General features: G+C 46.0%; 1 long non-coding RNA gene across 1 annotated transcript in view; it reads left to right on the top strand.

Moving 5' to 3' along the window:
* The window catches only part of LOC141049677 (uncharacterized), a 217,912-nt gene extending 198,183 nt beyond the window's left edge, over positions 1-19,729 (top strand). Inside the window, exons 2-3 of the long non-coding RNA XR_012220413.1 lie at positions 18,442-18,521; positions 18,901-19,729. This is a non-coding gene — a long non-coding RNA (uncharacterized lncRNA). The remainder of the gene's footprint in view (positions 1-18,441; positions 18,522-18,900) is intronic.
* The last annotated feature ends 2,679 nt before the right edge of the window (positions 19,730-22,408 follow it).

Raw genomic sequence — 22,408 nt, 5'->3', positions numbered from 1 at the left:
GTAATGGTTGGCGATGAGGCTTTTCAAATGTGCGGAAACTTACTGAAACCCTACTCCAGCCGGGACTTGGACCACACCAAAAAAATATTTAATTACAGGCTGACCAGGGCCTGAAGAACTGTCGAGTGTGCTTTTGGGATTCTTGTCTCCAGATGGCGAATTCTCGGCACGGCCATTAATCTTAAACTTGAAACAGTCGATGAGGTGGTGAAGGCCTGTGTGGTTCTACATAACTTTGTGATGGCTAAAGAGCACCCGACCTTTGAACTGGACGATGATGCTTCTAACCCATTGCCTGAATTCACTCAGCACCCTCTCAGGTCATCCGTTGAAGTTGGCCAAATGAGGGACCAATTTGCGGCCTACTTTATTTCTGATGTAGGACGGGTGCACTGGCAAGATGAAATGGTGTAAGAATGTTTTTGTTTATGTTAATAAAAAACCTTATTTGATACCATTACTGAGTGCACTATATTTTTTAAACTCCAATTAAATAAAAAACTTCCCATGTATAACTGTGAAGTTTTTGATGTTCACACACCTGGGCAGGTAAATACACATATGAGTTAAAATGCAGCATTGCTAGTCTGCGTGAAATATATTGGAACATAAGCAAAGCTGCATGTTAAATATGATGCGTATTAACCAGGCCATGAATCAGGAAACCAATTTTTTTCAAGAGAAAATTGTCCAACTAGTTGAAAAAAAAGTATGTGATTTTTTCAAAACCCAACCCAAATGAAAGTCAATGGGGAATACAAGTCTACTGAATGTAATCAGCTCAATTCCAACTTTTATTTAAAATTGTGGTAGTGTAGAAATAAACATTTTTTAGGAAAGAAACTTATTTTTTTAGACAAGTTTCAACAGTTTGTTTTTCATGAAACCAGATTCTAGTTGGTAAAACTAGAGTTATTACACTAGGCCTTGGTATGACTATACTAGGCCGTGGTATTTCACATATGAGTATACTAGGCCTTGGGCCTACGAGTATAGTCATATGTGAAATACCACGGCCTAGTATAGTCATACCAAGGCCTACTGTAATAACTCGATTTTTACCAACTAGGATCTTGTTTCACGAAAAACAAACTGGTGAAACTTGACTAAAAAAATTGAAACATTTTTTTAGACAAGTTTCAACAGTTTGTTTTTCATGAAACCAGATCCTAGTTGGTAAAACTCGAGTTATTACACTAGACCTTGGTATGACTATACTAGTCCGTGTTATTTCACATATGACTATACTAGGCCTTGGGTTGGTTTTTAACATGTATTTACCCATCAGTGTGTGTGAGCGGCGCAAACAACATTAATCAAACTTTGTAATGGTGAACCACAAATGTAAATTTATTTTTAACCACAAAAATAAACAAAAAAATTATTTTTTTCGGCGTTTGGGGGCAGATGGTTTCAATTTGGGGGTGTGCAGGGAATATGCAACACTTGCAGTTGAAGACGGTGTTTGAGGGGAAGGGGCAACAAAACTTGTAGGGGAAGGTAGTCCAGTTAAGGGAATTAAACTAGGAACACTTGGAGGAGAGGAAATCTGTTCAGGTACATTTGTTGTAATGGCATGTCGCCGTAGGCTTGTGTGCCTGGACCGACTTTGGCCCAATGCCCGCCTTGATTGATTTCGCCTTGAACTTGGGGCAAATATTGAGTGTAGGTCCCCCGTCTGCTGGGGTGGCTGCTGCTGCTGCTGAGGTGGCTGCTGCTGCTGCTGAGGTGGCTGCTGCTGCTGCTGAGGTGGCTGCTGCTGCTGCTGAGGTGGCTGCTGCTGCTGAGGTGGCTGCTGCTGCTGCTCTTGGTTGGCAGTGCTCGTCCTTGCAGGAGGACTGGTGGCGGCAGTGATGGTCCAGGTTTGCAGAGTGGTGGTGGCAGGGCTACTACATGTTGTTGTAGCGGCAGGGCTGTTCCATGTTTGCCTAGTGGTGGCTGAGCTCCACGCATGCATGGGAGTGGCGGTGGTGCTCCAGACAGGAGCAGCGCTTGCCATGGTGGTGTCGGTGAAGTGACCAGCTGCACTCAGACTTGTGGTGGTGTAACGGTGGGTGTCCTGGCTTTGAATAGAGGTGTCCGTGCAGTGGTATGCAGCACAAGTCGGTAGTGAGGTGAAGCGAGTCAATGGTGGCACAGGTGGAAATGACACCACTGACTGCTGACCGTACCGATTATGCTGCATAGCCTGCAAGAAAGCATTGTTGCAGGCCTGCAGCACATTCAGCTGTTGCTCAGGACTAAGGTGTTCCGCCATGCCCTTTTCAATCTTACTAAAAAAATGGTGTGCTGGTCTGTTGAGGTCGGCCTCCAGACGGTCAAGGCGCTGTTCTACAGAATTGAAGCGGTGTTCAAAGTGGTTAAAACCACGTTCCATGAGTGCAAAACCGCTTTCAACTCTGTCGGACAGCGACTTGAGGCTGGAATTAAAGGCCTCGCTCAAATGCATAAACTCGGGCAAGACATTCCTGTCCAAGGCCCTCTGCCGCTGGCGGGTAGTGCCCGCATAACCAGTGGCAGAGACCTGGGACAGGGGAACACCTGATGGCCCAGCTTCCTGGTCACCAGCTGTGTGTGTGGCTGACCTGCAAGGTGCTTCCTGGCTGTCGGATGGCTGGGACGGGTCAGAGGACGTCCGAGGAAGGACCGCTCTAGGGCCAGGTTGCAGGGTGCTGCTACAGGTGCTGTGGAAGAAAGGAAAATCATTACTACCATGCCTTTACAAGAAGCATCAGCTGTGGATTAGAAAAACACAGATTAATAAAACTAAAAACCCAAAATTTATAATACTTACAATCTCGTGGCAAGGACCGGTCTTAGGAACTGCAACGCGTGATAGTGACGGTATCTAGTTCTGGTCCTTGACGCAGATCCACTGCGAACCTGGCCCTCAGCACGAACATCACTGTTGAAGCGGTCCTTGATCGAACGCCAACGTGTTCGGACTTTGTCCACTGTTGGGAAAAAAAAAAACAGTGCCGTCAAGGACAACAGTCACTGCGGCACAATATAGCAATACAATACTCAAAGCAGTCACTGTAGAGCCCGATGACACTGTTGGGTTTCCTGCTAGAATATACCTAGCACGAAACCCAACAGTGCCGTCAAGGACAACAGTCACTGCGGCACAATATAGCAATACAATACTCAAAGCAGTCACTGTAGAGTCCGATGACACTGTTGGGTTTCCTGCTAGAATATACCTAGCACGAAACCCAACAGTGCCGTCAAGGACAACAGTCACTGCGGCACAATACAGCAATACAATACTCAAAGCAGTCACTGTAGAGTCCGATGACACTGTTGGATTTCCTGCTAGAATATACCTAGCACGAAACCCAACAGTGCCATCAAGGACAACAGTCACTGCGGCACAATACAGCAATACAATACTCAAAGCAGTCACTGTAGAGCCCGATGACACTGTTGGGTTTCCTGCTAGAATATACCTAGCACGAAACCCAACAGTGCCGTCAAGGACAACAGTCACTGCGGCACAATACAGCAATACAATACTCAAAGCAGTCACTGTAGACCCCGATGACACTGTTGGGTTTCCTGATAGAATATACCTAGCACGAAACCCAACAGTGCCGTCAAGGACAACAGTCACTGCGGCACAATACAGCAATACAATACTCAAAGCAGTCACTGTAGAGTCCGATGACACTGTTGGGTTTCCTGCTATAATATACCTAGCACGAAACCCAACAGTGCAGTCAAGGACAACAGTCACTGCGGCACAATACAGCAATACAATACTCAAAGCAGTCACTGTAGAGCCCGATGACACTGTTGGGTTTCCTGCTAGAATATACCTAGCACGAAACCCAACAGTGCCGTCAAGGACAACAGTCACTGCAGCACAATATAGCAATACAATACTCAAAGCAGTCACTGTAGAGCCCGATGACACTGTTGGGTTTCCTGATAGAATATACCTAGCACGAAACCCAACAGTGCCGTCAAGGACAACAGTCACTGCGGCACAATATAGCAATACAATACTCAAAGCAGTCACTGTAGAGCACGATGACACTGTTGGGTTTCCTGCTAGAATATACCTAGCACGAAACCCAACAGTGCCGTCAAGGACAACAGTCACTGCGGCACAATACAGAGCAGGGAAATACTCACTAAACGCCTTTTTGGAGGATGCTGTGGCGCTGTCCCAGCCATCCATCAACGCTGCGGCCACCTCATTCCATAGCAGCCGGGTCACCACATTGTCCTTGTACAGCCGGTCACGGCTGTCCCACAACGGCGCACGCTCCTGGACCAGGCTGATAAGCTGCTCATTATCCAGGTAGACGTCTTCATCCCGTTGTGGAACCTAGACAAAACACATTCATTAGAATAATCAAATTTAAATTGAATAAAAAGTTACAAAAAAAAGAAACATAAAAAAGAGTAAAAATAGAAGATAAAAAATAAAAAACATTACAAATCATTTGATACATACATTCCGTATCACCACCGGGACTTGGCTTCGCTGCTCCTGCCCTTTGCCCTCAGTAGTCCCGTCCGCAGAAGATGATGATGATGTCTTAAAAAAGTTGAAAAAAACGTAAGAGATTTGGAGTAGCAGCAGATATACTTACCAGATGCACGAAAATAATCACCTCACGGTCTGCTTGTGCCAATTCCTGTCACGATGGGGAATATTCTGATTCTGAAGACATACTGCATGTAAAAATAATAAAAATCATTAGTACATACATAATTTAAAAGGACAGGCATATGATGTAATAATACTCACATTCTTGACGCTGATAGAAGATGGGTTCCTTGGTGACTGTCTGCTCTCCAATCTGTCAGTGTAGTAGTGGCAGAGCTTTGGCAGGCACCTCCTTTATATAGACTTTTTTTTTTTACTTTAGAATTTTCTAACTAGTGCAACTAGTGGACACCACCAAAAAAACGCAGCGCTAAAAAAACGCATACATGCGCATGCCAGTGCGCAAGTATGCGCATCCATAGGCCATAATGGCCATTTTTAGCGCAAAACGTGCGCATACATGCGCATGCGCTTTTTTGCAGTGCTTGGGCGGACCAAAAAATGCAACATGTAGCGTCTGTAAAATACAAACGCACACCCCAAAAAAACGCAGCGCATGAAAAACGCATACGTGCGCATGCCAGCGCGCACGTATGCGCGCCCATGTTAAATATAGGGGAAAAAAACGCATGCGCACGTATGCGTTTTTTTCAAGCACAAAAAAACGCAAATGTGAAACCAGCCTTAACGGCTGATGTAAGGAACGCTATGCTTCTCCAGATAGGGCCATAATCATGGGCTATTTCCCATGCATAATTCGAATCTGTGTAAATATTAGCGACTTTAGGCCGGTTTCACATTTGCGCTTTATGGCGCTGCGACGGCATGTGCACGGCCGCCGCTAAGCCCCGCTCCCTGCCGGCTCCATGCCCGCCCCATCCGGTCATCGCCTCCTACTAGCGCACATGAATGTGTCACGCGGGGCTTAGGACAACTAAGGCAGAAATACCCGGGGCCCCTGTGGTGTCCCTTTCACTAGGGGAAACCCTGTCTGACCCTCAACCCAGGGTTTTTGCTGAAGGTGCAAATGCCTGAGCCTCCACCCTTTCCTTATCTCCTGCTCAGCCCTGCACTTAACCCTCCACCCTCCACCCAGTGAGGAGACACACCACCAAAGCTCCCACACAAATAAGACAGACAGGGAGAACTTAAACTGCACTGCGCCGCACACGCACAGGAATATACAGTAATGTGAACAGGGCACAACTAAACACAAATATGGGAAGGAGAAAGGATAACGACGGATCATACGACACCAGATACGAATCTCTCTCTCTGCAACACCTCCACTCCAGACCGGAACCACTTGGTATGAAAACACAAGCTATAATCGGCGACGCCCATATGCCAGTATGACTATTTAAAGACCGTGGGCGTGACTAACCTTCCAACCTGGTCTCCAGCAGGATTAACCCCCGAGAGCCTGAAGATCAAGCCGGCGCCACTGAGGCTATAGTGGCTGGAGGTGGAACTACCTCTGCCTGCCGGACGCTGTAGTGTGAACAGCCTCCGACATGACAGTACCCCGTCTTCTACGAGGGACCCCAGGGCCCTCAAGACTCATAGGACCTGGCTTGTCCGGATGACGACGGTGAAAAGAACTGACCAGCCGATCCGCATGTATGTCTGAGGCTGGAACCCAAGACCTCTCCTCCGGACCATACCCCCGCCAGTGCACCAAATACTGAAGAGTACGGCGTACTACTCGAGAGTCCACTACCTTGGCGACCTCGAACTCTAAATCGCCATCCACCATGACTGGAGGTGGCATCGGCGTCGTGTCCACCAAGCCTACCACCTTTTTCAATAAAGCCCTGTGAAAAACGTTATGTATTTTGTACACCGCAGGAAGTTCCAACCGATAAGCCACTGGGTTAATGATGGCAGAAATCCTAAAAGGCCCAATAAACCTTGGACCCAGTTTTAAAGATGGAATTTTGAGTTTTATGTTCTTCGTAGCTAACCACACCCATTCACCCACACACAGGTCCGGACCTGGCACGCGTCTACTGTCAGCCACCCGTTTGTACCTGGCACTCATGCTCAGCAAACGCTGTTTCACCCGCCTCCAGACTGATGAAAATTGGGCTCCTAGCTGATCCTCCTCCGGGACACCCCCGGAGTCACCCTGACGTAAGGTACAAAACTGAGGATGTTGACCGTACACACAAAAGAATGGAGACTCTCCTGATGACTCTTGGCGGTGATTATTTAACGCGAATTCGGCCAGAGGAAGGAAAGTAGACCACTCCTCCTGGTTGTCGGACACAAAACATCGTAAATACTGTTCTAGATTTTGGTTCATGCGCTCAGTTTGTCCATTAGACTGTGGATGAAACGCCGATGAATGTGACAACTTGATCCCCAACCTTGAGCAAAAAGCTTTCCAAAACCTCGCCACAAATTGCGTACCCCTATCAGATACTATGTCAGATGGTACTCCGTGGAGTCTGACCACCTCCTTCACAAATACCTGAGCCAACGTCTTAGCATTGGGCAAAGAAGACAACACCACAAAATGCGCCATCTTTGAAAAACGGTCAACCACCACCAGGATGACCGTGTTCCCTGCCGAGGCTGGCAAATCAGTGATAAAATCCATGGAGATTTCTGTCCATGGCCTACTGGGTACCCCCAGAGGCTGTAGCGTGCCAGCAGGACGGGTTCGGGGTGACTTAGCCCTAGCGCACGTGATGCAAGCTGCCACGTACGAGACCACGTCCTGCCGGATTTTGGGCCACCAGAAACGACGCGATACCAGCTCTAAGGTGCCCTTCACCCCTGGATGACCAGCCAGTACCGAATCGTGGTGTTCCTTCAACACCTTAAGCCGAAGATGCAGGGGTACAAATGATTTGTTGGCGGGAAGTCCTGGTGGTACCTCCTCTTGGGCCTCGGCAATCTCCGCCTCTACCTCCGTCGTGAGAGCCGAGACCACTACCCCTTTCTGGAGGATGGGTACCGGCTCTTCCCGAGGTTCTCCCCTCGGAAAACACCTAGACAAAGCATCCGCCTTGGTGTTTTTAGCCCCGGGACGGTACATCACAAGAAAATTGAAACGAGTAAAAAACAATGCCCAGCGAGCCTGCCTAGGAGACAGACGCTTGGCCGACTCCAGATAGAGCAGATTCTTATGATCGGTGATAACTGTGACCTGGTGAGCCGCCCCCTCCAAGAAGTGTCGCCATTCCTCAAAAGCCAGTTTGATGGCCAACAACTCCCTGTTGCCGATATCATAATTCCGTTCGGCCGGCGACAGCTTCTTGGAGAAGTAGGCGCATGGATGCATCTCGCTCAAGGACGAGCCTTGAGACAGTACTGCCCCCACTCCCACCTCCGACACATCAACCTCTACCACAAAAGGTTTAGACACGTCTGGTTGCACCAGAATGGGGGCTGAAGCAAAACTATTCTTCAGATGCTCAAATGCACGTATAGCCACCTCAGGCCAGTTCGCCAGATCGGCACCCTTTTTTGTCATGTCCGTGAGCGGTTTGGCGACAGTCGAAAAGTGTTTTATAAATTTCCTATAATAATTCGCAAACCCAAGGAACCGCTGGAGTGCTTTCAGACTCTCCGGCCTCTCCCATTGCAGCACCGCTTGCACCTTAGCGGTGTCCATTTTAAAACCGGCTGCGGACACAATATATCCCAAAAAGGGCAACTCCTGGACAAAAAATAAACATTTTTCCAGCTTAGCATAGAGCTGGTTCTCCCGGAGCAACTGTAACACCTGCCTAACATGCTCCAAATGAGTGTCCCGATCGCTAGAATAAATGAGGATATCATCCAGGTATACAATCACAAATCTCCCCAGGACATGAGCAAATACATCATTAATAAAATGTTGGAAAACGGCAGGCGCGGTGGTCAACCCAAACGGCATAACCAGACTCTCAAAATGACCCTCAGGAGTGTTAAACGCCGTCTTCCACTCATCCCCCTGACGGACCCTTATGAGGTTATACGCCCCCCTGAGGTCCAGCTTGGAAAACCATTTCGCCCCCGCTACCTGGTTGAACAAATCCGGGATCAACGGCATTGGGTAGGGATCCCGGATAGTAATCTGGTTTAACTCTCGGAAATCCAGACACGGGCGTAACCCCCCATCTTTCTTCTTAATGAAGAAAAACCCCGCGGCTACAGGCGAGGACGAAGGCCGGATGTGTCCTTTGCTCAGACTCTCCGCGATGTAGTCTTTCAGAGCTTGCCTCTCAGGACCAGAAATATTAAACATCCTGGCCTTAGGTAATTTGGCCCCGGGTTTTAACCTAATCACACAGTCATAGGCTCTATGTGGAGGCAGTTCTGAGCAACCCTTCTCAGAGAAAACATCTGCGAAATCCTGCAAAGCCTCCGGCAGGCTGGGCGTCACGGCGGACACACATGTGGCCAAGCAATTGTCTTGGCAGAAACCACTCCATTGCACTATGTCCTGAGTTTTCCAATCAATTACCGGGTTGTGCTTGGACAGCCATGGAAAACCCAGGACCATTTGAGCTGGGAGATTACGGAGGACCCTACATGTAACCGACTCAGAATGTAGGACCCCAATGTGGAGTTTCACCTCTGCCACAAACTCAGTAATCTCCCCTTGAGGGAGGGGAACAGCATTTATGGTCACCACCTGTATGGGGTGAGGAAGTTTTTTGATCTTAAACCCGGCGGTGTGTGCAAACTCCTCATCTATGAGATTGGTAGCGGAACCGCTATCCACAAACACTGATATAGGTAGCTCTCTGCCGGCGATAATAACCTTGGCAGGGAGCATACATTGAGATACCATCATGGAGGATATGCATACGCTCAGTTGGGTCTCCTCCATACCCTCTGAGCTTAACAGTTTTCCGCCGATGTGACCCTCTTAGGTAGTACCGGGCAAACGTTAACATAATGACCTCTTTTACCACAGTAGAAACATGCTCCGGGCTTCCGGAATCCAGGAGCGCGAGGCTGAACCTGTGCCACGCCAGCAATCTGCATAGGTTCTGGGGACTCATCTACTTCAACCACACCTGCACCTCTGCTTTCCCCCAGAGGTAGCGTCTCCTGTGCCCCCTGACGAAAACGGCGATCAATACGTATCACCAAACTCATGGCAGACTCCAATGATGCCGGAGTCTCATACATCAGGAGGGCTTGTTTCACCCTCCCTGATACCCCATGAATAAACTGGCTCCGCAGTTCTGGGTCATTCCACTGTGTGTCTACAGCCCAGCGGCGAAATTCCAAACAATAGTCCTCTGCCAAGCGCTCCCCCTGGCGGAGGGCGCATATTTTAGATTCCGCTAGAGCCAGTCGGTCAGGGTCATCGTAAATGAGCCCGAGGGCAGAAAAAACATTATCGACCGAATGAAATGTAGCAGAGTCAGCTGGTAAGGAAAATGCCCATGCTTGGGGGTCACCACTCAGTAATGACAACACCAGCCCTACTCGCTGGGCCTCATTACCTGAGGAGATTGGCCGCATGCGGAAGTATAATTTGCAGGCCTCCCGAAATACAACAAATTTGCTGTGATCGCCTGAAAATCGTTCTGGCAGCGGAAACTTCGGCTCTGCACCGATACCTGCAGATGCCGTTTGCACCTTTGCTACTACCAGGCCCTGCTGCTGAACTGCCCCTTTCAACTCGGAGACCTGTAAGGACAGCGCCGCCAACTGGCGGGTTATGGAATCCATGGGATCCATGGACTCCTGAAAAAATGTGGGCCGATTATAATGTCACGCGGGGCTTAGGACAACTAAGGCAGAAATACCCGGGGCCCCTGTGGTGTTCCTTTCACTAGGGGAAACCCTGTCTGACCCTCAACCCAGGGTTTTTGCTGAAGGTGCAAATGCCTGAGCCTCCACCCTTTCCTTATCTCCTGCTCAGCCCTGCACTTAACCCTCCACCCTCCACCCAGTGAGGAGACACACCACCAAAGTTCCCACACAAATAAGACAGACAGGGAGAACTTAAACTGCACTGCGCCGCACACGCACAGGAATATACAGTAATGTGAACAGGGCACAACTAAACACAAATATGGGAAGGAGAAAGGATAACGACGGATCATACGACACCAGATACGAATCTCTCTCTCTGCAACACCTCCACTCCAGACCGGAACCACTTGGTATGAAAACACAAGCTATATTCGGCGACGCCCATATGCCAGTATGACTATTTAAAGACCGTGGGCGTGACTAACCTTCCAACCTGGTCTCCAGCAGGATTAACCCCCGAGAGCCTGAAGATCAAGCCGGCGCCACTGAGGCTATAGTGGCTGGAGGTGGAACTACCTCTGCCTGCCGGACGCTGTGGTGTGAACAGCGTCCGACATGACAGAATGCTTGCGATCTGCGCACCCTATCTTTAGCATAGGGTGCGCAGATCGTGCACTGGCCGTGCGCTAGCAGGATTTTGCCGTGCGCTGCGCACTTTTGAAGGTGTGCCCGTGTGCGCCGAACGCAGCATGTTGCATTTTGGCGCGCATGGCGCACCTTCAAAAGTGCGCAGCGCACGGCAAAATCCTACTAGCGCACGGCCAGCGCACGATCTGCGCACCCTATGCTATAGATAGGGTGCGCAGATCATAAGCGTCCATGTGCGCTAGTAGGAGGTGATGACCGCATGGGGCGGGCAGGGAGCCGGCAGGGGGTGGGGCTTAGCGGCGGCCTTGCGCAGGCCGTCGCAGCGCCATAAAGCGCAAATGTGAAACCGGCCTTACCTGCAGCGGATCTACACGCCTCAGAGAGTGCCTTCAACTCTGCCTCCTGCGCCGAAATGTGAGGAGAGAGTGGTTCTGCTTGGATTACCTCATTTGAGGATACTACTGCATATCCAGTGTAGAATCGTCCATCCTGGTGGTATCTGGATCCATCTACAAAAAACTCAAAATCTGCATTAGGAACAGGTTTTTCATGAACGTGTGCAAACCCAACTGTCTCCTGACTCATCAGTTCTATGCAGTCATGTTCATTCTTCCTCACTTGCTAATACGGTCACCAATTCCCCCTTTTCTGAATCCACAGGCAGGAGGGTGGCTGGATTCAGAAAGTTACATCTTTTGAGGGTGACATACTCAGGAATTAGTAGAGCACACTCAAGTCGGAGTTGTCTGGCCATAGACAGATGTTTTGGTTGAACTTGTAAGAGTATGGAATGGATGTCATGTGGGGAACAGATTGTCAAAGGAAACGTCAGTGTGATCTCACATGCCTTTCCTAGTAGTAGTGCAGCTGCTCCTACCGCACGGACACACGTAGGTGACCCTCTGATCACTGGGTCTAATTGTGCTGAGTAGTAAGCTATTGGTCTCTGTTTCCCTCCATGTTGTTGTGTCAGTACTGCGGCAGCATGTCCTCCCTGCTCTGTGCAAAACAAGAAAAATGGCTGGTGATAGTTTGGAATGCCTAAGGCCAGGGCTGACACAATTGCTTCTTGAGTGAGATCATAGGGGTCCGATGACAAGCAGTCATAAAGTGGTTGCATCATTTGTGAAGCAGACCTTATCCAAGGCCTGCAGTAGGTCACCAAACCTAGGAAGGTGCGTAGATGCTGATGTGACCTGGGTAGAGGGAGATTTTGAATTGCCTGTTTTCTGTCTTCAGTCAGGTGTCTCGTACCTTCGGCAATACAATGTCCCAAAAATGTCACCTTTTGTTTGCAATACTGTAACTTGTCACGTGAGACCTTGCAGCTCTTTTCTGCTAAAAAAACATAGCAAGGAAACTGTAGTTCCTTGCAGGACGTCTGGTCCATGCAGCAGAGCAAAAGGTCATACATGTACTGCAAAAGTACTACCTGTGGATGAGGTGGTTGCCATTGCTCAAGGACCCCTGCCATTGCTGTTGAATAGATGGTAGGGGAGTTCTTTCCTCCTTGTGGGAGGACTGTCCAACAATATTGTTTACCTTCATGAGTAAAGGAAAAAAGATACTGACAGTCAGGGTGCAGAGGTACAGAGAAAAATGCATTTGCCAAATCATTGACTTTAAAACATGTTGCCGTTGCTGGGATCTGTGACAGTATTGTGTGTGGGTTAGGGACAATTGAGGTCACACTTTCTGGAGCATCATTAATAGCCCTTAAGTCATGAACCATTCTGTAAGTGTCAGGGGAACCCTTCGGTCCTTTTTTCTTAATGGGATACAAAGGGGTGTTGCAGGGGGAAGATCTTTGCACCAGAACCCCTGCCTTAACATACTCTTCAATATCTCTGCTCAGGGCCATTGATTTGGCTAGGCTCAAGGGGTATTGCTTTAAACAAGGAGGAGTGGTTCCTTTTTTCAATTTAATCATGACAGGGGGAATGGGCAGCCGACCCACATCAGTTTTCCCCCTTGGCCAAACAGTGTCTGGCACCTGTCCCATTTCCTCATCCTCAGACATTTTGGTGTCAGGTGTTAGTTTCACCGCTTTTGTCATATACACCATTGCTGCAGTCTTACACAAATGTTTATCTGAGAGGGGACTTGTGACTGTAATACCTTCAGGAGAGTACTGTATGGTGGCCTGGATCGCACTCAGCACATCTGCTCCCAGTAAATTCATAGGCTTATTGTCACTAACAATAAGTTTTGTAAGCACCTCTTGGCTATCTCGTAATTTTAGTCTTATTTGTTTAGTCATAGGGGCTTCTTTCACTTTCCACTCTACCCCCACACATTCCACAATCTCATTAGTAATCATGTCTGGCATTATCAAATTGTTGTGTACCACAGTCCCGGCTGCCCCAGTGTCAATCAAAAATTCTGCCTCTTTCTCTCCCGGCATTGTTATGGTGGTCATCAAGGCAGGACCAGGTCCGGAGGGGACAAGAACAGGGCACACATTTGTCACTGGGTTGCCAGTTTCCTAGTCTGTATGTGGAGAAGGTGGAAGATTGGTCTGCTTACTCTCCTTTATAGGGTTTTTGCAATGGTTGGCGTAGTGCCCATTCTCACCACAATTCTTGCACCTCACTGTTTCTATGTCCCTAGGTCCCTTGTTATGTCTCCACTGTTTTCCTTGTGTTCCAGCATACATGACAGGTCATCTTATTGTTCTTGTTTGTTCAACTCCTTTAGCCATCTTCAGGAGATCTGTTGGATCTACATTTCTCCATTCAGGTCTGGCTGTCTGTACTGCATCTCGTAAGCCTTTGCTCATACCGTCAATGAATGCATTCACCAGTATTTTAACGTCGAGTGGGCTTATGAGACTGTACCCCATGTCTGCCCATTTCAGCTGTAACCATCCAAAGTACATCTCTACACTCTCTCCTTTTTGCTGTGTCACGTCAGTCAGGAGTACAGACTGCTCTGATTGTTTCACTATAGCCCATTGTTTTAGTGATTCACAGTATGTCACCCCAGACCGTGCAGATTTATCATCCATGCCCCGAGCTTGATCCTTTGCCACATCTGTATGTGTCTTAGTTATGTGTCCTAGTACGTCACCTGCCTTTGAACTCACCAAACTCTCTAGGTCTGCCCAGGTACACTTATATGCCCGCTGTATTTCCTTTATTTGTCTATAAAATGGGAATGGTTGGTTTTCAGGGTTAGGCAACTGCTTTAGCATAGCCAGCTGATCAAAGGGGCCCCAGGGGATAATACTCCTGTATCTGTCTTATTCTAGTCGCCCTTCTCTGTCTCGATGTGGATGTTTCTCTGGTCATGGGTCTGGTCGTGGAGGTGACTGGATGATCAGTGGGGGTGACATGCTGTTCCCCAGCTTCCTCTTCCTCAGGACCACTACTAGCTTCTTCCCCAAAAGTCAATGCTCTCTCTAGTGAGTCAGCCTCCTCTGTCACTACATGTGATCTTGTCCGGACAGGATTTAGTGCAATTTGCTTAGGTCGGGTTGCAGTACAAGTCATGCAAATGTTTCTCCAGCCTAAAGGGGGTTTTACACATAGCTATATCGCTAGCAATATCGCTATAACGTCACAGATTTTGTGACGTTATAGTGATATTGCTAGCGATATCGCTATGTGTGTTACTTACCTCCGACCGGCTCCCCCGCTGGCTATCGCTGATCACGCAAGATCGGCCGGCTCCATTTCTCGTTGGGCGCTTCCTGCTGGGCTTCCTGTGTGCCTGACTTTGTCTTACAGGCCACACAGAGCAAGTCAGAGAGAGCCTGCCAAGGTGTAGCGTGAAGGCTCCTTGCCTCTCACCCGGTAGACCTACAGGATGTAACGAGAAGCTCTCTGCCTCTCACCCATTAGATCAGCTGGCTAGATAGGAATAGGCCTTTTTCCTTCCAGCCCACTCCATGGAACATGGGAAGGCTGCTTCAACTTAGACAGCTCATCTTTTTTCTGAAATGCCCTTCTGTGTGCCTGGACCTTGTCCTACAGGCCACACATAGCAAGTCAGAGTGAGCCTGCCAAGGTGTAGCCAGAAGACTCTTTGCCCTCGCCTCTCACCCACAACAAAAAAACCTGCTGACTAAAGTAAGAAGGCCCAGGTGTGATAGGCCTCTAACCTACTTTATCAGCCATACAATCGGCTACTTCCTTTGTTGATCCACAGTCAGCTACGCATCAATCACTCAACTTGAAGCAGGTGAATCTTTTACCAATCTTTCAATCACATTGAAGATCGAACAATCTTGCACACATTTCCTTAAAATAGGCACAGTTTCTTTTCTCCCCTTTTGTACAGCACTGTTGCTTTAAACAAACCACAGATCTCTCAGCGCGTACCTCACGAAGGATAGAAATACAGAGAATTTTGAACGCAGCTCCATAAATCCTCCCATTAGACACTCAGCAGAGATAAGAGATAAGAACGAGAGGAGAGTAGAAGAGGACATGCAGCCCTTTCATTCCCCCCCTCCCATCAGAATGTAGCGTCCTTCACAAAGTAACAGAATTCCGTAGTTCTTTAGACTTAATCAGAATCAATCTCTGCAAAACCCTCATCAATCTCTAGTGACCACTGGACTTCACTGTATGGGCAAATAACTGTATAATGTGAGTATCCATGCCTTGCCCTTGCCTGGCCAAATGATTCCAGAAAACTTTCCAATGTCATACCACATATAACACAAGCTATATCATTACTCAATTCATTCAATCTCAGATGTAGATTGAAATATCTGTAAAGTACCCGTCCTGGACCTTGCACTAGAACTGGAAAGGTAATAATATTAGGAGTCCATGAAAAAATTCTGTAGGGCTCTGCCCCTTGACTCAGTACCCCTAGAACTCATGTGCAATCTTCACAGAATGGTGCAAATTCATCAAATTCATTCATGCGTGCTCATTCAGGGATTTTTTTTTCTCTCACTTTTCAGTGGTCTTTTAATTGTACAAGAGAAGATAACAAAAAATCCCTTATACTCAATTACTCATCTCTCATCTCATTCAGAGGTTCTCATAGACATATATATAAGGATTCACACAGCCTGCCTATCTTGCACATTAGATTTGACACATTAACCTACAGCAGTGTCCACTGACACTCTGAGAACACCAAAGCCAACTTCTTAAACAACAAGAATCACTGAAAACCAAAACAACCAAAAACCACAGCATTATACAAAATACATCCTCATGTGATTTACTACCAATCCAAAATAAACACTGCACGGAGTCTATCCCAGGCTCTCTGCTACACAGTACACCAGTGCACAACCAGTAAGTATATTAGTATATTGCCAGAACAGATTGACAGATAATACAGATGACAATTATTATCTTATTACTCTATTATTCAACTCTCATACGGACATAGTCACTGCTCACTGGTGATGTAGGTTCTTTTGAACCGTGTTGTACAGCCTTACCTAGAGATATGCGGAGATCCTTAGAGAGGTTGCAAATGCAAAATAATGTAAGAATAAATGTTCTCACCTGCTGAAGCCGGAATTTTGCGTGTCCAACCTCCCAGGAAGCTTCCACATACGGATTCCAAATAGGCTGGTTTCCACGGCCCCACGTTGGGCGCCAAACTGCCGTAGCTGTTTTTGTTCTGACCAAAGTCAGGTATGCCAGATCACCAGTGAGGCCAGATTAGGAGTTTACGCCCTTAATTTACAAGCGCTTGGAGACAAAAGAGACTGCTCACACATGGGCCGTGGGCAGATCACTTTATCTGACGTAATGAAATACAAGGCAATATTTTATACCATTTACAACAAATGTAACTCTATGGAGCTCATGTAGACCTCCACCCCTCAGGGTCATACCTTGTTTACAATGTACCCAAAACATGTTGCTGCTGTTTATTGAGAACATATACGATAACAAGTATAGTCTCCTTGAAAACAGAGACTAATAGTCTGCAGTGACATAAGAATAATTCTAGCAATAATAAGCAAAAGGCAATTGAAGTTTTAAAGGCAATTAAAGGGATATAAAGGCAAACCATTAACTCTTCTATATCACCACGTGCCTTGCCCATTTTAAATGGAGGACAATATTTTCCACATTCATTACAAATGCTGAATTTGAAGTGAACTTATGTGTGATCCGTGTGATGGAAAACCACAGTTTTAAATAGCTAGCCTGTAGGTAACTATTTTGAACAACAAACTGGTGTCAATAAGTTCGCTAAAACACTGCAACAAAATTTAAATGGAGGCCAAAAATGGCACAATTTTGAGCGCACTTACAGTATATGTGATCCATGTGCTTTCTTAGCAGCTCCTCCAGTCATGATTCAGCCCTTAATACCAGCTATTTATACAGTATATTAATGCCAGTTCAAGTCTAGTCTGCTAGTGTTAGAGCTTCTCTTTGTTAGGGTTTTCATCCCATGACATCCATATTACTGTCACGATCCATGCTGGATTGTGACAGATAAAAGCACATGTAACCTTTTTTTCCTTTAAGCTGTTTGCTTAAAGTTAGTTTAGCCCCCGGTGACCATTAGGGTCATTACACAGTGGTGTCTTTAGTTCTAGTTTGCCCCCGGTGGTGGCTAGCATTATTACATGGGAATCACTAGCAGGTGTGATTACTCTGGCTCTTGTCTATAAAGGAGTGTCAGGTGGTCTCACTCACTGTTGGTGATATTGGTCATTTCCAACCATCCTTGGTGGAGGAAGGAGTTAGAGAGGAGTTCCTTGCAGCTCAGTCAGAGCCCTGGTGTGGAAGGAGCAACAGTGAGGAGTTCCTTGTAGCTCTGACAAAGGTTTGGTGAAGTAGCAGCTATTCAGGAGGAAAGCTGCACTCAGGTGCTGGACTCTGTTGCTGGGAGCAATAGCAACAGAGCAAAGCTAAGTGGTTTTTCCCTGTTTGTAACTTTTCTTATGTGTTTTAGTGCAGTGGTGGGATTAGTTTCTGCACCATCCAATTCATTAGAAAGGGATAGGTTCAGGGCGAGCTAGGGTTTTTAGGTATCCTACTCGTCGCCAGGTGCGGAACCTGCCTATGGACCATCAGGAGTGTAGAGACACTGACTCAGGGGAGTGCAGGATGTCTCCACGTCCCCGTTCCCTATTGCAGGGCCCTCCATTGTATCAGTTTCCCTGGTGTTTCCCTTATCTCTGTAAATTTGCCCTGCTGGAGGCGGTGTATCCAGATACACGTGTAACTATTGAAATTCGCCTGCTGGAGGCGGTGTATCCGGCTGCATGTTTCATTGTTTAAATTCGCCCTGCTGGAGGCGTTGTATCCAGGGTCATGGGTGTCATAGAAATTCACCCTGCTGGATGCAGAGTATCCAGTCACCTGTGACATCAGAATTACCTTATAGTGCATATGCAGAGGATATAGCTCCAGAAGAAAAACACCTTAGTTTTGGCTTTGTTGCCTCAATTTGCAACAATGTTACAAAATTGCAGCAAAAACATGTTCTCCTACGCCCAAAAAACAAAAAAAAACACGCTGCTCCAAGGTATAACCACAGTCATACTTTTAAATGGATTATTTAATATTATAAAAACATGTTTTTTTTTCTTCCAGAAACCACTTCCCAGATTCCAGCCTAGCTCCATTGTAATGATTGAGGCTCAGCCACAATATCCATCACAACCTATGGTCAGGTGAGGTGGTATTTTTTTAACGAAAGTGATCATGTTTTCTTTAATCTTGTACAAATTTACAAAAGTAATGATTTTCTATATATTTACTTTGGGCTGATTTTCAATATCAGTCTCTAACATTGCTTGCAGAAAGCACTTGCTTGCCAATATGTAGCGCTGCTGATTGCTGTATGGCCGTGATGTTATCGGTGTGCCGCTTCTTTTCATCAATTCAATTTGGTCTTTGATTTCTTCTTTTTATTTTCTGTCCATATACATTTCTAGAAACATGTAGAGGTCATCCTCGGAGATATGCAATCACCTTGCAGCTCTTAGCATGTCTTCTAGTTCTCATTACTCAACTGATGACCTATCTGATAATATTCTCCTCCTTCCACAGATTTCCTGTAGCAAACCTTCTCCAAGAATAAAGCTCCGAGCCCTTTTCATCTTCATTCTGAGGCTGTGTCTAATCTCTTATTTTTTTCTTTTCTTCTAAAGATCGTTTGCAAGTATTTCTTCTTCTGTTTTGCCCAGTGGAACACGCCATGCCTTCACAATTGACAATTTTGACTTTTCGCATCTTGTGATTTTTCTGTTTTTTTTACCTAAGCATGACATCTACTCATATGAAGACACAGTGAACCTTTTCAAATAAATTCCGCAATGTGAAAAAAAGTCTGTTGAGATGTGAGCTAAGAGGGCGATAGGGAAAAAACAATTCTCCTATGCATTAATTTGCAATCCATAAATACCATGTTTCTGTCTTTTTCTTATTCTGTGTACTGCACACTTTCTAAAAGTGAATTAGATAAGAATGTCTTCTGAAACTTAATAATTCCTTAAAGGGGTTTGAAGGATGCAAAAAGGCAGAAGCAGAAATGATTAGGAAGATTTTCCTGCTTTTCAGTAAATAGGGTGATATGCCTATAACCAGTTTTTGACCTCTGGTGTTTTCGGCTGGCAAATTTTCACCTTTCAGAACTCTGTCCTCAAGGATTGTTTCGTACAGTGATGTTGGGAAGAAACCGTGTTTTGCCATCTTTTTTTTCTGCATTTTTTCCATCTTTTTTGTTTTCAGTAAATATTATGCCTAGTTGTTACCTGTAAGTTAATAGTGAACTATAAAAAGTGGTACAGTGATTATTTTTCTGTGTTTCTACTCTGCGTTTTGTCATAAAAAAAACAAAATTTTAAAAATGTCTAAATAAAAAAAACAGAACCAACCAAAAAAACTCTTCTAAAAATGGCTGAAATCTATTTAATCTTTTACAACCTAAAAAAAAGTGTCTTTGTGATCGTGATACACTATACGAGAGTGAAGGTGAACTTCAGCCACCAAATTGCCAGTTAGGCTGTTGTTGTTGTTATTATTATTATTATTATTATTATTATTATTATTATTATTATTGTTATGTTTGGCATGTGGGATCTATGATTTTGCATTGATCTTTTGCAATGTATATTTTTTATGTATTTTATTGTCAGGCCACAGCACTGCCAGAAGAAGATGATGACTTGTGAGATATGTGAGTTTCTGGCCCTCACAAGGACTTATGTTCAGTGCACTTGTCTATGTTTTACTTGTCTGTTCATTTGCAGCAATGAAGGCCTGGTTTCCCTTCATTTAGTATCAGAATCAGAGGACCTGCTCAGGCTAAGAGAGCCTGTGTAGTGAGTAAAAGTTACTTAAATGAGTAGTGGTAACAGATAAGTAGTGGAAACATCTTGAACTCTGTGCTGCACCAGATAACAGAGGGGTCAGGGAAATCATTTCTCTGATTATCCAGGGCATAGGAGACTGTCCCATAAATGATTGTGCCCGGAAGAAGCTGTCAGTGAAATGCGTGTCGGGGTAAGGGGACGCCGAGCAGACTAATGTGACCTCTTGTTACCGGTAATGTAACCTTCATTAATAAGAGTATAACAATCCAGGGCATAATAGACAATTTCATTTATGGCTATTATAGCACTATTAGTGCATCTGGTCTTTAGGTGTTATGAAACTGGGATTAATACTGTCTTATGTCTCATTCATTTACTGTTACCTATTCATAAGGGGAAACTTCATTGGGATATTGTTCACATGTAGTTCTACAATGGTTATTGATTTCCCTACTTATAAGGGGTAACTGCATTGGGACATTGCTTACATTTAGTCCAATAATTTTGAAAAAAATTGGTTACTTTATAGGGTGGGTTTTTTCAAATGTATCTCATTATTCTGCCTCTTGCTAAAGGCTGCAAATTCCAAGCGTTCTAATTATCAGCTTCTTAGATAATTGTATAACTCGTACTCACACGACCAGGTGTCCGCAGATAGGATAACTCCACTGGCAATGCAAATGTAGAAGGACCAGGAAAAACTATGCTGTTTTCTTCCAAAATCTTGTATTGGTTTACAATGAATAGTAAGTAAAAAGGAGTAATCTGTACAAGGCAGTACACATGCATCTACAGTAATGGCTACTGGAGACTAAAACTGAGGAAGAAGGGAGGAGCAACCTAATACAGAGCCCAACTACGGGAGGGACATAGGGACAATCTTCACAAAGTCTAATTCTGCCTAGCAACAACAGAGAATTTTACTGATTGGAGAAAAAACTCAACATAGAAAAATATACATTGCAAGTTGTTCCCATTCATGGGACACAACACTCCCTGTCTGAAATCGTCAGATTTCATATGTCCTTGTGTGACATAAGGAGTCGACTCTGTCCCTCGATGTCATGAAACCTGCAATGAGAGGAGAGAAGGAAAAACAATGCAACAATAATGCAGTAATCAAGTCCATACTTGCAGTAAAATGTAGTCCTTGAATGAAAGAATAGAAAAAGGAGTCCAATAGCAAACCCATCTTCACATTAGAGAAGCCACAACATGCCAACTCTTCCACCAACCCAACAGTAGAAGTTCCAGTCCACAAGGGGAAGTTCAAAGTTCAGTTGGACGCTGATAGTCCTGAGTCCTAACACGGCAGTAGTATGCGAAGGTATGCTCCCCGCCGTGGCAGTCAGCGACAATGTTACGTTCATGTGACTCCTGCTCTAAGGAGCCAGCAAACTGATGCACTTGGAGAGATTCCTGCAGCTGTAGTCTTCATAGATGTGTCATAAGAAATGTAGACTTGTCTCTTGATGACGGTTGAAAGAGTCTTTAAAGAACTATGGTGCAGGACTTGGAGTTGCTGTAAGGTCTTTAGGGACTTCTTCCCCGTCTCCTACCTTTGCTGTCTCTGAGATGGTAACACAGTGTTCCTGGTGGTGTCCTAAGTAGCAAGCTGTCTCAGTGATACCCTGCATTGAACTGCGATGGGTGTTTTGAACCCAAAAGGACTGTGGATGCTGTTTTCAACAGACAAGGCCCCTCATTCGATAGCAAGTTCATCACAGGGTGATGCTTGGGAAGTGAACGTGTCTTGTTCGACATCCAGCAGTGTGCTGAGGCTGCGTTGTGTGGGGAGAATGCTAGCACCATCGGTAAGAGGTAGTCTGTTGAACGAGGGGCTCTCACGCTGAGCACTGAAGTCTAGCATGGCTTCGGCTTGACCAGGCTTGTGATGGAGATAGGCGTCAAAGGTTGGAAACTTAGCTATTACTTGCTGTGGATCCCTTGGCAACTCAGCCTTTGCTGGAAGAGAACGTGAGGGAGCTACCCAGCTTTTGTAGTTGTCTTCGGTGGGTTTGATGCTCATGACCCAAATGATCACCTTGTCTTCTTCTGTAGGTGGTGAGTTGCTGGATCATGACACTGTACTTAGGAGATGACGCAGAGCCACTGGGTTCTTTATAGCAGAAGCTGGGGTCGGTTTTGCACTCTGCAATCTCCTTGATGAAGTCACAAAAATAGGAAAATGGAGGAAAAGAGACTTGGCATTGTCTTTTGTAGTTTGACCCTCGTATGGTCCA

This window comes from Dendrobates tinctorius, unplaced genomic scaffold (genome assembly GCF_039654945.1).
Source record: "Dendrobates tinctorius isolate UK_male_01 unplaced genomic scaffold, ASM3965494v1 ptg000147l, whole genome shotgun sequence".
NCBI lineage: Eukaryota > Metazoa > Chordata > Amphibia > Anura > Dendrobatidae > Dendrobates > Dendrobates tinctorius.
This window is presented reverse-complemented; position numbering and strand designations above follow the sequence as displayed.